Raw genomic sequence first — 15,121 nt, forward strand, 5'->3', positions numbered from 1 at the left:
TTGTTACCTCTTGCTTTCACTTCCCTAATCCTGGTCCAAGTTCATTATGCACCTTGGAAATAGTGTTTTCTGCCAATACAACTATGTGCTTTGTCTCAGAAAGGTTACCAAGCTTCTGCAATTTCATCCAGGGAAGAAGGTCACAGCAGGTGCAAAATATCTTCACCAATTAAATCAATTAATGTGAACACTTCTAATTGAGTTTCAAAATTTCTCATCCATTAGCAGCTATGGAAGGGTATAAATAAGGTCAGTGAATGAATGTAGTATAATAATAATAATAATTAATCAGGGCAGAATGTCCTGTAGTGAGAGCATGGGACTGAGATTTAGGACTCCTGGATTCTATTTCCAATCTACTACCAACTTGCTCTGACATTTTAAGTTTAAGTAACTTGACCTCTCACACTACTCATTTCCTAATACTAAAATCTTTAATATTAAACAAGTGGGATCAGTAAAACAGATTCCCAGGGGATGGCGGTTGGGAATGCACATTTTACAGTTTTTGTTGCAATACACAAAATATCCACCTACATTTCTCCTCACAAACATTCATGAGGCTCTCTCTCAGAACTTCTGATTGAAAGCAGAGAAAGGACACTACCTTAGACTGGCAATTAACCCAAAGCACTTCCACAGAACTGCTACTGGGGAGATCATTTCCCTAGAACCCTCCACGTATGGATTTAAGAATAAGGAGAGAGGCAGACAGAAGCCTCAGTGGCACCTCCCTCCCTTGACCAAAGCATGGCGCCCAGTAGGAACTCCACTGCAAAATATTCCATCAAAGTACTTATATGTCCCCCGCAGTGAGCTGAGCACCTCACAAACATCAATCTCCCAACACCCCTTTGAGCTAGGTAAGTACAACTAACCCTGTTTACAGATAGTAAACTGAAAGAAATTAAGTGACTTGCGTAAGGTCACACAGGAAATCTGTGACAGAGACAGGAATGGATTCCCAGACTCAGTTGAATGCCTTAAACACAAGATCATCCTTCATCCACAAGCTGTGTTAACTTTCGGCAGACACCCTCCCCCCATTGGAACGTCCCCTCATGGATGGGACTGCTGTAAACGAAAGAAACCCTGAAAGCACGACTCCATTGGAGTCATGCTGCCAGGGCACTGTAGACAGCAATGGCCCCACAGTTGGCAGGGAAGAACAATCCTCGGACATGATAGTGGTGGCCGCCTTTGAACTGAGGGATAGGGATGTATTTGCAGAGCTTGGCGCATGCCTAGTCCCCCAAGAAAGAAACCCTTTCTGTAGCTTTTCTACCTTCTTACAAGTTCTAACACATTACGGGGAGGCCTAGCCCTAATCTAGTCATCAGACTGATCCTCTGAAACATGTTTCTCTTCACACAAGGGAATTTTCAGGCAGGCAGGCGGGCAATTTCTTTGGAGAAGCCCATTCTAACATCTCAGACCAACATACTTAAGCTACCTGGGCACTGCTCCCACTGGAGTTAATGAGAGCTGTGCTCCTGTATCCAAAGGCAGAACTGGCCTCGCAACAAATTACAGGACAGCACAGAAACTCTGGAAGCATGGAGCAAAGTCATGGAATGTTGTTAGGCCGGAACCAAATGCTTCAACTGATCTGATTAATAAGCCTGATATAAACACAGAGAACGCAGCGTGGTGCCTTGCCAATTCTTTTATAGTAATTATTACTGAAGAGCAGGTGTCTGATTACTCACTGTCCTGATTGACAGGCTCAAGAGAAATAACATGAACTAATGAAAAAACAACTGATTCATGTGAGCAACTCAGTTTCACTCTTGAATTCTATCAGTAAGCACATGTAGTGCAGCTCAGAGTCTAGCACACTTGTCCTGTATCTCAGAGCAGGTGAATCTGAGCCTGCTGGTAGTGTGCTTCAACTGCTGCTAGTTATATTAAGTGTGAACATTTCACTGTTAGCTTGTCCTTACCCCCATTTAGTTGTAGCCTCTTTGTGTCTTATCATATGCTAAGATTATAAGCTCTATGGGGCTGGGATCCTCTTGTTATTACATGTGTGGACAGTGCCTAGCACAATGGGGCCTGGGTCCCTGATTGGGCCCTTTAGGCATTACTGTAATACAAATAATGAAAAATTGTCATCATCATAACTTAGGTGAAGTACGTTGAGCCCCTCAAAAGGTGTCTAAGGTATTCACAATGGATACGATTGGACATTACACTGGGTTTTAGCAAGAAGAAAAACACATGTTGAACTTGCATGGATAGGAGGAAACAAAGAATGACGATATGCTCCCAACAGGAAGATGCACCTTTTCTTTACGGGAAGAAAACAAGTCACCATAACATGTGCAATGTCCACAGCACTAGCAACATTTTTTCCACAGAAGAGAGCTGCCCATGTGGTCATCCTGTTCACCCTCCCTTGTCTTAGGACACAGGGTTTATGTAAGGGGGAAGTGAGCTGAATATAAGCATTTTAATAAAAGTCCATTGTGAAACATTTCCACTGAGAAATAACCCCACAAAAGTATATATTCTTTTATAGGCAAATGCCTTCCTCAGAGGAAGAGCCCATTATTGCAGAGTTAACATGTAGCTCTGAAGTAATTACTTGCTTCCTCTGGAATCAGTTAAACAAATGTATCCTTGACTCCCTCAGCACATTTTATGGGCACCAATGGTTCCTTAGGATGGTTAGGGTCCTACTCTGTACGCGGCTCAAACTCACAGCTGAGTCCATATTACTCTGAGCAACACTAAGTCCATGCACACATATGAGTGTAGGAGTCGGGGGATTTTTTTTTTTTTTTTTTAATTAATTTTAGGGGCAAATCTTGTTTCCAGACACCAGCCCAAACACCTGGGCTGGAGACCCTCTCAACAGTCTACAGAGCAAGAACAGAACGTCTCTGTAGCCATTACTCCAGCCTGAGGACTGGATACACTTGCCTCATCCCTGAGGTACTATGGTCAGCCTCGGTAACAGCCCCTTGGGAGCTGGGTTCTGCAGTCCCTGCACAAGCTCCTGAAATCCTTCCTCTCCCTCTTCCTCAACAGGGATTCTACTGCAGACAGGGCTTCCTGCACTCATGAAGGAGAGGGCTTGAAATGCAATGTCTATTTGTAGTATATTATTCAGCCACTAGATGTCTGTGTGCTGGACAGAGTTCCAAAGTGTGGTGATTGGTAAACAATGTGGGAACTCAAGCTTTGTGGAAGCCTGTTTGGGTCTCTAGTTTTAGCTGCTTTCTTTAATAAATACCTTCTGTATAAGAAGGTCTGTGATTCTATAGATCATGACAGGGTTTAGCCCTATAAATAGCTCATTCTACAACTGCATAGCAATTAAGTTTAACACTAGTTTTGCCATGACATTTTGTACATACAGTGTCGGCTACATGCTTATATTGCAAACAGTGCTTTATAATTTGTTAATTTAACACATGGTTAATAAAGTCCTCTCCCCACATTGGTTTTGTTGTTTAACCATAAAGCTCACTTCTCTTTCAAGCAACATAGACTGTTTTTCTATTGGATTCATCAAAACCGCACTATGCATTTGACATCAGCAAGAACAGCAACAGGCAAACTAATTGGTTTCACTGGCTTCCAATATGTATCTCATTCTCACAATCAAGAGCAATGCCAAAACAATCAATGATGAGCCCTATCACTTGTTTTTACATTTACCTTCAGATTGCAGGGCAGGGCTGAGAGGAGAGAAGCACTAGAGTAAGGGAAGTTTAACACAAGTCAAAAGGGCACATTTCTCAAATACCCCAGAAAGGAAATGAATAAGCATAAGTTACCACGGTAACCTCTTATGTTCTTAGCCAGTTAGTTGATCCCACAGGAACAAAGAGTTTTCCCCAACACCAAAAATGTCCTTACATTTTGAAGTATTAGAGAAGTGGGTGAAACAGAGAAAGTAGGTGTTTTTAAATAAAGACAATTATTACTCATTGATTAAAAAGTAAAACCTGAAGAAGCTGGGAAAGATTGTGTGTGTGCTCAGATTTCTCTCAACAGTGGGATCACATCCAGGTAGTTCCAGTGGGGTTGGGTTACACTTACACACACACTTACACACTCTAAAATAAACTTTATTTTAAAAGTGGCGAAGAGGAAACACGATCCCACAGCAAATCTACGTAGCCATTTGAATGCCCCCTTCCTGGGAGGAATACAATAGCATGCCTGTTGCATTGGGTCTGACATTTTAAACTCTTTGCTTTCCAAGTCCCCACCGCACAAGATTCATGGGCTGGGCTAGGACTTGGTCTGTGAATATTTTCTGACCAATTCAGAACCGGCATCAGCCACCAGATACTTGTCAGTTTTAGTAATAGAAGTGTTCTAGTGATTCTCCCCCATCCCACCCCCGACAGTCATTGTTTACAGAGTGCCAGAACTGAACATGGCACTTTACAGAACAAGGCAAGATTCCGGCCCTGAAGAATTGACTGTCTGACAAAGCCTCCATTCCTCCCACCCGCTCCCAGGTCTGTCAGTCTAGTAGCAAAGGGATAAAAGAGGCTGGGGAAGCTTTAGAAAGTCAGCTCCACTACTGCAGGGACTCCACTCCATCTCCACAGCCAGTCCTGCATCCATTTCCCCTTCCCTGGTTCTACCAAGCACCCACTAGACCCACCCCTCTGCAAAGAAAGAAACTCAAGTACAGAGAGTTAAACTCACACTGGCATGAAATCATTGTTCTACAATACTGCGTACACACACAGCACTCATCTCTGCCCACTTCCAAACCTCTGCCTGCCAGAAGCTGGGGCTGGACCACACTAGATTATTGATCACTAGATAATTGTCCTGTTCTGTACAGTCCCTCTGAAGCACTTGGCACCAGCCACTGTCAGAAGGCAGGATACTGGACGAGATGGAGCATTGGTCTGACCCAGCGTGTCCATTCTTATGTTATGTAAAGCGGCGCCAGCAGCAGGAGTGAGTGTCAGAGAGAAAGGACTGTCTGAGCTCTGCCACCTAGATACCAAACAACAAACCCATTAGTAACCAGCTTACACCCCACGGCCTCCCCGGACACAAGAGCAGCAGCCCCCACCTACCCTGCAGTATCCTCCCCTGAGCCCAGGCACTCATGCTGCAGCAGGAGGATGTTCTTTCACAGCAGCATGTCATCTAGAGAGCAGCTCTCAGTGCAGTGCTCTGAGCCAGCAAGACCCTCGCTATCCCGCCCGGACTTGCCAGTCACACTCCAGCCTGCTGCACCACACGCCTCCCTCCTCTCCACTCAACTCGCTCCTCCCCTGCCCTAGCCAGCAGCTGCTAGCTAGAAGCTTGGTCCAGAGATCATCCCAGAGGACTATAAATCCTAGTCTGGGACAGCAGCTGCAGATACCTGCAGGGAGAGAACAGGAAAGGCGGGAGGGTGCATGTGTGACTTACCAAGGGGAAGAAGCAGGGGAGCGACTTGAGAAACAAAACATTGCAACCAAATCAAGGACATTTTATAGTCAATTTATAAGCCATAGGAAGGGGAGATTGGGGGGGGGGGGGGGAAAGAAGTGGGAGGAAGATATCCAGCCAGCTAAATCCACCAGGCCAGCACTCTCCCCTTAAATTATCTCATCCTGGCTCCAAACCAGAGACTCCCTAACTGTGGTATATGGACCACCACAGTGAGCCGCAGACCACCTGCAGAGCTGCCTGGCCGAGTGGTGCAAGCTTCTTTTCCTTTCCAGCTATCACACTGTATTAAAGACAGCTACCCACACATTTAAACTTTCCTAACATTAAATAAAACTGGTCGACATTCTTCGTCTGGATGCAGTGTAGCTGTAGCCGTGTCGATCCCAGGATATTAGAGAGACAAAGTGGGTGAGGTAATGTCTTTTATTGGACCAACTTCTGTTGGTGAGAGAGACCAACTTTCAATCCACACACAGCTCCTCTTTAGGTCTCTGTGTAAGCTTGACAGTTGTCTCTCTCACCAATAGAAGTTGTCCAATATAAAACACATTACCTCACCCACCTTGTCTCTCTAGTATTTCATGAGGAAAGTTTTCCCACTGCAAAAAACAATTGTGTGGAAACCAAAGTTTTCCCCTGGACAGTATCAATTCAGACAAAATAGTTGGTTCTCTCACAGGAAATTTCCAAACCAAAATGTTATTTCTTTTACACTTAAAATGTCATGTTGTTTGGATGTTTTGGTTTAAATAATAATAATAATAATGAAACTTTTACCAGTAAGTCAAAATGTTGATTTAAAACAAAAATCTGGGGGAGGGAGGGGATTAATTGAAGAACCAAACAAAATGACATTTTAAACCAAATTAAACAACTGATAGTTTCAAATCAGTTCAAAGCTTCCCACAGGAAACCCAAATTTTGCAATTGAAAAATTTCAAACATGTAGATTTTTCAACTGTAATTTCTCCTGGGAAAACTTTCGGGGATTTGATCAGCTCTAATACTAATGCAATTGCTGTGGTTGCTACAGGGCTGTTATCCAAAAGTATGTGAGAAGGGAAGTTGGTTATGGGATATTCCATTAATAATAAATAAATAAATAAATAAATACTGCTAATTTAGCACTTTTTATCTTTAGATCTCAAAGCCCTTTTCCAAGGTCAATATTATTATCCCCTTTTTTAATTGATGGGAAAATTGACGCACAGCAATGTAATCATTTGCCCAAGATCACCTAGCAGGCCAATGGCTGAACCAGAATTGGACCCACAGCTCCTGAGCCCCAGATCAGAGCCCTATCCACTAGGTTATACTACCATAAGAGGTGGCCCACGCTATGAAAAATGTTTCAGACCCCCTGCTCCAAAGTAAAAATCCTAGCCAAAGTACCATGCGAGGCCAGCAACATTTACACCTGGAATTTTGATACCTGACTTCTGTTGTAAATTTTTCTTGGCCACGACTGAAGTGCCAGATTCGGAGCAGAGTTACACTGGGGTAACTTCAGTAAAGCTGATGCCTTTATTCTGGATTTACAGCAGATCAGAATCTGATCCTGTGCTGTTATGCACAGCACTGAATGCCACTTCAACTCAGCTAAAAACTTGCCCATGATCACTGCCAAGAGACATTTCTGATCTATAGAAATTCACACTGATGTAGGGAGGATTAAGGCTAAAGAGAACCCATCACTTTTGAACTTAACCCACATCTCCAGAACACACAAAACATTTCCTCCCAGCCCATCCCATCCCATCCCTCCTGCAGACTTTTCCTCCCAGCACTTCCCTGGGGGGACAGTTGTATTCCTTTCACTTGAGTTCTTGTTCCCTATCCAGCCAAGGCAACAGAGCCTAGCCCAGCAGACAGTGAACAACAGGCATTTGCACCTGCTGCTCTCCCTCCAATTCACTGCTACATTCAGATCCCCTCTGAGCACAAGGCCTTGATCCAAGGATTCTCCTTTAATCTACTCCTGATTATCCGAAGTAGGCACTTCACTGATAAGGAAACAAATGTGGCCTTGTGGACTGAACACAGGACCAGCAGCTATGGACTGATTAATTCTAATTAAATTTAATTAATGGAGATATCCCATCTCCTAGAACTGGAAGGGACCTTGAAAGGTCATCGAGTCCAGCCCCCTGCCTTCACTAGCAGGACCAAGTACTGATTTTGCCCCAGATCCCCAAGTGGCCCCCTCAAGGATTGAACTCACAACCCTGGGTTTAGCAGGCCAATGCTCAAACTACTGAGCTATCCCTCCCCCACCTCCCAATTCTGCCACTGTCACTAGCTTATTGTATTGTGTTGGGGACGGGGCTTAAGATCTGCCTCTGTTTTTTCATTTGAAAAATGAAAGGTAATGCCACGTACCCGTTCTATTCATGGCATACATGGAAAGTTAGAAAAAAAAGGAACATGTATACTCTTTCTGAAAGGTTGCAGCATACTACTACTTTATTCCTTAGAACCCAGAAATCATAGAATATCAGGGTGGGAAGGGACCTCAGGAGGTCATCTAGTCCAAACCCCTGCTCAAAGCAGGACCAATTCCCAGACAGATTGTCCCCCCAGATCCCTAAATGGCCCCCTGAAGGATAGAACTCACAGCCCTGGGTTTAGCAGGCCAACGCTCAAACCACTGAGCTATCCCTCCCTAAAACACAACCACCCATTACACACACACACACACACACACACACACTCTCTCTCTCTCTCTCTCTCTCTCTCGTGAGTGCTTGTAATTTCAACACAGTTTGTAACACACTACATTGCCTACCCGTCACATGAGGGAGTTGGGAAGATGAGCATTAGTACAGTGCTTGGAAGATGCAAAACATATGAAGTGTAAAGTAATTCTGCAAAGATAGCAGGAGGGGCAAATTCAGTTTTATTACTGCACAAGGCAAGTCATGTCTGATGATTCTATGCGCTAAGCATTTTTACACTTCTAAAGTGACTCTGCTCTTTCCCACTCATACAGTACATTCCATTTACCTCAGTATTGGCCTGGCTGGGGAACCCTGTTCAACAATACAGTGGTCACTGAAACAAACACCTGTTTCAAATTCTATTGAGAGGTGAAAATGAGTTGAAACTCACAGCAAGTGAAGCAAGAAGCACTTATGTATCTAACAGCACAGCTGAGTATTAATTTATTGTGCAGAGTTTAAAGAGCAAGCTTTAAGAAAAATGAATGTTCAACAGAGAAATGGGTACAAAAGGATGAATGGAAAATAGCGCTAAACTATGAAAGAAATCCAGGGAGACCATCTAAAAAAGTTTCAGCCACTTTGTTTGTAGTCACATTACTCCATTGCTTGAAATCCCTGTGCTTACTCTCTCAACTGTCTCAGCATCAAAATTAATTCTCCATCTTTTAGTTCCTACTTCAAGGATTGATTACACAACTCACCCTTTTCTCTAGAATCCTGCTGCCATGCTGCAGTTCTCTAGCCACATGAGGTCTCTTCTCCTCACCTCCATGAGTGTATAAAAAAGCCATATGTTTGATCATAGCTCTGTGTTCACTCTGTGTATTGTCTCTCAGGAAGCAGAGGGCAGACTGTACAGGTAGAAGCTCCAGGTTAGAGCTGGCTTCCTGTACAGATGGGCCTGAGCCAAAATGCTAATGATCTGGATAAAGGAAAAAAGAGAGAGGCACAACACTACAAGTTTCAGAATGCCCTTGACAAGTACAGTCAGAGGAAAGGGAAGCTCACAAATCTTAGTGGCCGTGACCAAGCAGAGCTGGGATTTCAGCATCTGTCTATGTAACAATTCTATAATGGAACGTAACCTTCTACATCTCCCTTGTCCTTGGTCTTCCTTCTGTTTCCACTTTCCCTCTCTACTTTATATCCTGGTTTAGATTTCCCATCATCTTTTTTTCTGCTCTCTGGCATGGGGTGCCAGCAGGGATTTTCTCACTGAGCCCTTGTGATGAGAAGCAATGGGAGTTCTGCAGCAAGAACTTCCCTGCCCCATGAGGACGGGTAACACTAGAGACAGCAGCCAAAGCTGTTAACTCTCTTTCCCTGAGACAATGGGAGATGGGAACACTGGCTGGGGGGGCATCAGGGTCTAGCTCAGTCCTGTTCAATGCTCTACTGAGGTTTTCAAACTGTGGGTTGGGACTCGCTAGGGCCTGGGGCTGAAGCCAAAGTCTGGTTCACCCCCGCCCATGGTCATGTAGTAATTTTTCTTGGCAGAAGGGGGTTGTAATTACACTTGAGATGACAAAATTTGCGGACTGTTGTGCTGTGTTAGTGGAAGTTCCAGAAATGCACTACAAAAATAAAAAGGGAGTTTTTGCAGATGTCAGTGCAAAAAAGTTGTGCCCAACTACGACACTTATGAGAAAGATCTGTATGAATCAGACTGCATTTTTGTAAAAAGCACAGCAGATATGAAAACAGCCATACACTTAGCACAGCTCAAGCAAGACAGTAGGCTGTGCAGTCATCAGGCAATATCTACACACCTTGGATAGGCTGAGATACAGGGCATTCTCTGATCCTTCCACTTCTTCACTGCTCACCATGCTAGTAAAGGGGGAGAGTCAACATAGTCAACTGATTAACGATCCAGGTTGTGGGCCCCACTGTCCTAAGTCTGTCTGTAACCTCCTCTTTGTCAAGGGTCAGAGCTGGCACAGCCACAGAAATGGCAGGACCAGCCCACATGTGTTGATTCAGCACCTAAGTTGGGCAGTCCCCAGGCAGGGATCTCAACTGGAATTTACTGCTACTAAACAATGCATACCTAGGGCCTGATTTTCAGAGTTGCTCAGCCCCTGCAGCTCCCATTCACTTCACCTGGAGCTGTAGGGGTACTGGGCATCTGAAATGAGTCACTAACGGTGAGATCCTCAAAGATATTTAGACATCTGCTTCCTATTGAAATCAATGTGAGGTAGGCCTATAATCCCATTGAAGATCTGGACTTTAGTTTGTAAATCTCTCATGCAATGACTTCCTCCAAGCCCTGATCTGTTGTTACTCCTGTTTGACCCTCACTATTCTATCACGACCCCCGCAGTTTGTGTGTCTAGGTTATTTAAGCTGGACAGGATCACAGGAATAGTTTCAGGCATCATGTGATATCTTGCTCTCGCTAAAAGTGGTTATTGTTTCCTAAGGGTATGAAGGCAGGTTGCCCGCAGCGAAGATGGCTACATCCCAAGATGGTGTGTACTGTAATGTTGTAGCCTGAAGCCAGGAAGGAGGGTAGTAAGGAAATTTGTAGCCCAGCTGCCAAATTTTGTTCTGCTACTTGTGTGACATTTTATGACAATTATTTAGTGTATTAATCTGCATATGTAACCCCCTTTGGAGTTTGTCACCTCCTGGAACGCTGGACTGAGCCTCTAAGGGTACGTTTGCACTGGAACAAAAGACCCACAGCACAGCCGTGGCCGGCCTGGGTCAGTGACTACTGCTTGAACTGCAGGTCAAAAAATTGCTGTGTAAAAGTTCGGGCTCAGGCTGGAGCCTGCCTCTGGGACTCTCCCACTTCACAGAATCCCAGAGCCTCGGCTCCAACCTGAGCCTGGATGTCTACACAGCAATTTTACAGCCCTGCCGCCTGAGCCCAGTGAGCCCGAGTCAGCTGACCCAGGCCAGCTGCAGGTGTTTAATTGCTGTGTAGACATACCTAGAGACTTAACCTATGCACTACAACAAATAATGGCTCCAGGGCCTCCTGACACCATTTCACAGTCTGCAAAGAGTCTGGGCAGGGACAGACTGCCTGGGAAGGAGCCAGGGAGGGTCCTGGGGCTGATGGTACAGTTGTGAAGTGTTAGAAGGTGGTGGGGAACATGTTCTATTAATGTTTTATCATTTATTAGTTAACCAGAACTCTTTCCTTCCCTAGAGCCTCTGTTATATTGTTGTTTTTGAGCGTGGCACTTCGCTTGGTGGGGTGTGTATTTTGTTTCTGGTGTACTGGGTCATTAAGAGTAGCAGTATCAGTCATTTTAAAAGGGACAGCACCCCTTGTGTCCCAGGCACAGAGAGGAGTCGCCTTGGCTGGAAGCACCAGATGTCACAACAAAGAACCCACGAGCCAAACCAAGCAAGGACGGGGGAAGCCCCTCAGATTAGCAAGCACCAGGATGGAGGCTTGAGCCACACTTCTGGGGAGGGGCTACAGATGTTTATATATATATATATGCATCTATATGTAACACATCCTGCCCCAAGCAATGGCAAGGGGTAGGGCACAGAGCTGCACAAGACTTGGCAGCTCTAGCTAGGACAGGTGCTTGATGGTATTGGGGCAGGAGAGGGAAAGGAGGGGTGGCCAGTGAGTGCAGGGGACCCCCCCTGGGGGGGGGCATGTAGGAGTACTAGTACTCCTGAAGGAGCACAGTGCAGGTATCACATCCCTCACCTTGTGCGGTTTCTGCTTCCACCTTCTCTTCGTCAATCAGCAGAATAAAAAAAGCCAAGTGGTACAGTCATATGGTCCCCTAGAACCAGCCCCACTTCCAGTTGCTGCTACTGCCTTCCCGTTGGTTGTTCTCTGCCCTTATCCAGCTGGGAGAACAGTGAACATACCAGTCTGGCTGCTCACCAGGTACCACAACAGCTTCTAGCAATGCAAAGGCAGGACTGCAGGCAAATGTCTGCAGCCACATGCACATCTCCACTGAGATGCAAGAGCGTGTGACAGGGTGGCCAAATGCTCAATGTTGCATGAGATGCATGATATGTGGCAGCCTTGTAGGGAGAAGCACTTCAGTGAAGCAAAGAGAGGATAGATGTTGGGCTAACACCGTTTTCTCTCATTCAAAGTACTTTGTTCAGTGCTAGAAAGTGACTGACTCTTTCCCATGCTGCTTGCTCTTCTCCATACCTTGCCAAGCAAGCAAGACAGCAAGTAGGCAAGGATGAGGGAGAAATGGGGAAAGGTGGGCCAGTAGCTAGAGAGGAAACAGGGGAGCTGAGATTGCAGCTGGGCAGGAAATGGTTTTCGTATCCCACAAAAAAATGTGTGTCTTGAATCATGGTGAAGTTGAAATCTCAAAAATGTTCACAAACAGAGTCTGGAAAATATGTTTCATTTGAATTTCAAGCTTTTGCCTTTGTTTTTAGTTTAACTAAAACTTCAAAACAAGAGCTCATTCGAACTGAAAAACAAAATGTATCATTTGGAAAGTGTCAATAGGACATTGACAATTTTGAAATTTTTCTTCAGTTTTTCCCCCCTCCCTGAAATTGGGAGATTAATTCAAACTGACCCTTTCCCATTAATACTTTCCATTTCAACAAATTGGCATTTTCTGATGAAAAAATGTTGCATGGGAAAATTCCTGGCCAGCTGTAATGAAGAGGCAGTTGTGGGGCAGACACTGGGAGAGGGGAAAGACAACAGGAGGTTAGGGGATAGAAGAGTGAAACAAGAGGCTGGTAAATGCAAGACTGGAAGGAGGAAGGGGTACTATAAAGCAGTAAAGACTGCCTGCTCTTTCCCCAACACCCTGAGGTTAGAAGGTGAATGGCTTCTCCTTCCTCACAGTGTACATGGTGTGTTTTACATTGGGTTGTGTGTTCATTTAGCTTACTGTCAATCTTGCAGTGATCACACAAGCGCTGTGGAGTTGGGGTGGGATAGGAAAGTTAAAGGGATTCCTCCTAAATGTTTTTAAAAATTGGGTGGGGGTTGCTCTGCACTATTTTCTTAAAAAAAAAAAAGCAGCCTCCTGGCATTTAAATTAATCCCTTGAGTCTACTGAGAATTTCTTGTAGCTTGAGCTATTGGCCTTGGCAACGCTGCTTGGTGGTACCACCCCCTGCACTGTTACGTATGGCCTCTACACTGAGCTCACAAGTAGAATGGACAAAATTTTAAAAATTCAGGGGATGGCAGTGCTAAGAGCTTCTAACTGAATTCCCCTCGGCCAGAGAAAACATCAGTTATTTGGACTCTAGCTCCGTTGCTCACCTTGCCTTGGAGAAGGAGATGCCTGAAAGCCCATGCAAGGCTTTGAAAATGGAGAGGTAAGTGTTTTAAAATACCAACAGCCTGACTTTCTCTGGAGGGATTACATGTTTTCATACCCATATTGCCTCCTCTCAACCACAAAGAGTTTCTAGATATAACAAATCAACTGCTGGGAATTAAACAGAATAGACAGGAGGAGCGGATAGTGACCATTTCCTTAAAGGATCAATCCTGCAGCTGTTGGTCCTGTCATCAATGGGGTTAGTATATATGAGGTTAAGTATCAAAGAACCAGGCCTTTTAAGAACCTGTCATTATAAATTGTGCCTGGTGTTTAGAAATAGTATCTTTCCTAAAAAAGAAATAAAAATTAGGCCAAAGGTTATTCCATATTTATACTTACTGCTTACCCTAGTTGATTAGAAGGTCATCACTGAGTCTTCAAAACAAAAGCTGTTTTTTGAGCAATTATTTGTACTTGTGAAGCAGATGTCAAATCCATTTAATTAAAAGCGATCCTGAAGAGAATCAATTTACCAACTTCATATGGAGAAATATACATGAAATATACACAATTTACCAAGGGTTTCAAGTGACTAGTGATTTTGAGTGCACAATTTGAGACACTTTAAAAGAGCATGATCTTCAGAGGGCATCTGATCAGCACTTTCTTAAAGTCAGGGACCTTTAAAAGGCGAGATAAGTTGGGCATCTAGAAAATGAGGTCTGAATAAGGGTCTGGATCAGAGCAAGAAACTAAGAAAAAGGTTTGATACAATCACGTGTGCCTTATTTTAAAGCAAGACAAACCAGTAACAGAAATAAAAGATAGGAGAAAGGGAGGAGCTATTGACCACGAACTAATCCACGTTGTGACACAAAGAAGGAATGCAGCAAGGGTGGTACCCCAAATATTGACAAAACAAAATGAAAGTCAGTGGAGTCAATTAGACAAGAGTAGAAGCTGTAAGGACAGGAATTCTGGACTCATGCTAAGCCAATGGATTAAGTATATCTCTGCCTCTCAAAAATACAATGACAGGAAGTCTATGTCTAATCTACATCACTCCAGATACTGTATCGGTATTGGACTGGGAGAGTACAAAGCTGTGTCCTTTCTACTACTATATTTCCCCTTCTGTGCATGTAGCTCAGGAGACAAAAGTCAAAAGAAGTGGGGAACAGGTGAAAGAAGGGGGAAGTAACAAATGTGGCAAGTGGTGAACTGGGGTTGAGAAATGGATAGTGCACCACTATGAAGTCCTTAATGAGCTTTAATGTAGTAGCCCTTAGAAAAGTGTGAAGTTCAGAAGTAACAAAATAGGAAGGGGATAGGGAGCAGCAGGAAAAAAGCAGAGAGCAGGATAAATAATGAGACCATCTGACTAAGCTTACTGGATATGAACTTTTTGGTAACTCAGGACTGCCCAGTTCTAGAGCAGAGTCAAAACCTCTTGATGCTAACATTGATAGAAAATTTGGAGATGCCTAAGTGGTAAATCAACTTGTCAAGGGAAGAGAGCCCTAAATAAAACCATTCGCACATGATGGTACACCACCGTCAAGCACAGAGGATAACCAATGCTGTGTTAAGCCACAGAGTTTCGTACTGGTTGTTGTTTTACTTGGTATCCCAAAATGCACTTTTCTACTGACCCTGCTGTAGGATTCTCCATGAGCAATGGATACAATGATTATTCTATTATTCCATTGTAAATATGGTGTCACTTGTAAATACCACTTAAAT

The 15,121-nt window shown here is 44.1% G+C and overlaps 1 protein-coding gene across 4 annotated transcripts in view; it reads right to left on the reverse strand.

The window, feature by feature from the left end:
• Positions 1-5,183, reverse strand: part of FAM124B (family with sequence similarity 124 member B) — a 91,162-nt gene extending 85,979 nt beyond the window's left edge. For all 4 annotated transcript variants that reach the window (XM_034782185.1, XM_034782184.1, XM_034782186.1 and 1 more), the window contains exon 1: positions 5,055-5,183. The gene's annotated coding sequence lies outside the window, so the exon portion shown is untranslated. The remainder of the gene's footprint in view (positions 1-5,054) is intronic.
• Positions 5,184-15,121: the final 9,938 nt, after the last annotated feature.

Source organism: Trachemys scripta, chromosome 9 (genome assembly GCF_013100865.1).
Source record: "Trachemys scripta elegans isolate TJP31775 chromosome 9, CAS_Tse_1.0, whole genome shotgun sequence".
Classification (NCBI taxonomy): domain Eukaryota; kingdom Metazoa; phylum Chordata; order Testudines; family Emydidae; genus Trachemys; species Trachemys scripta.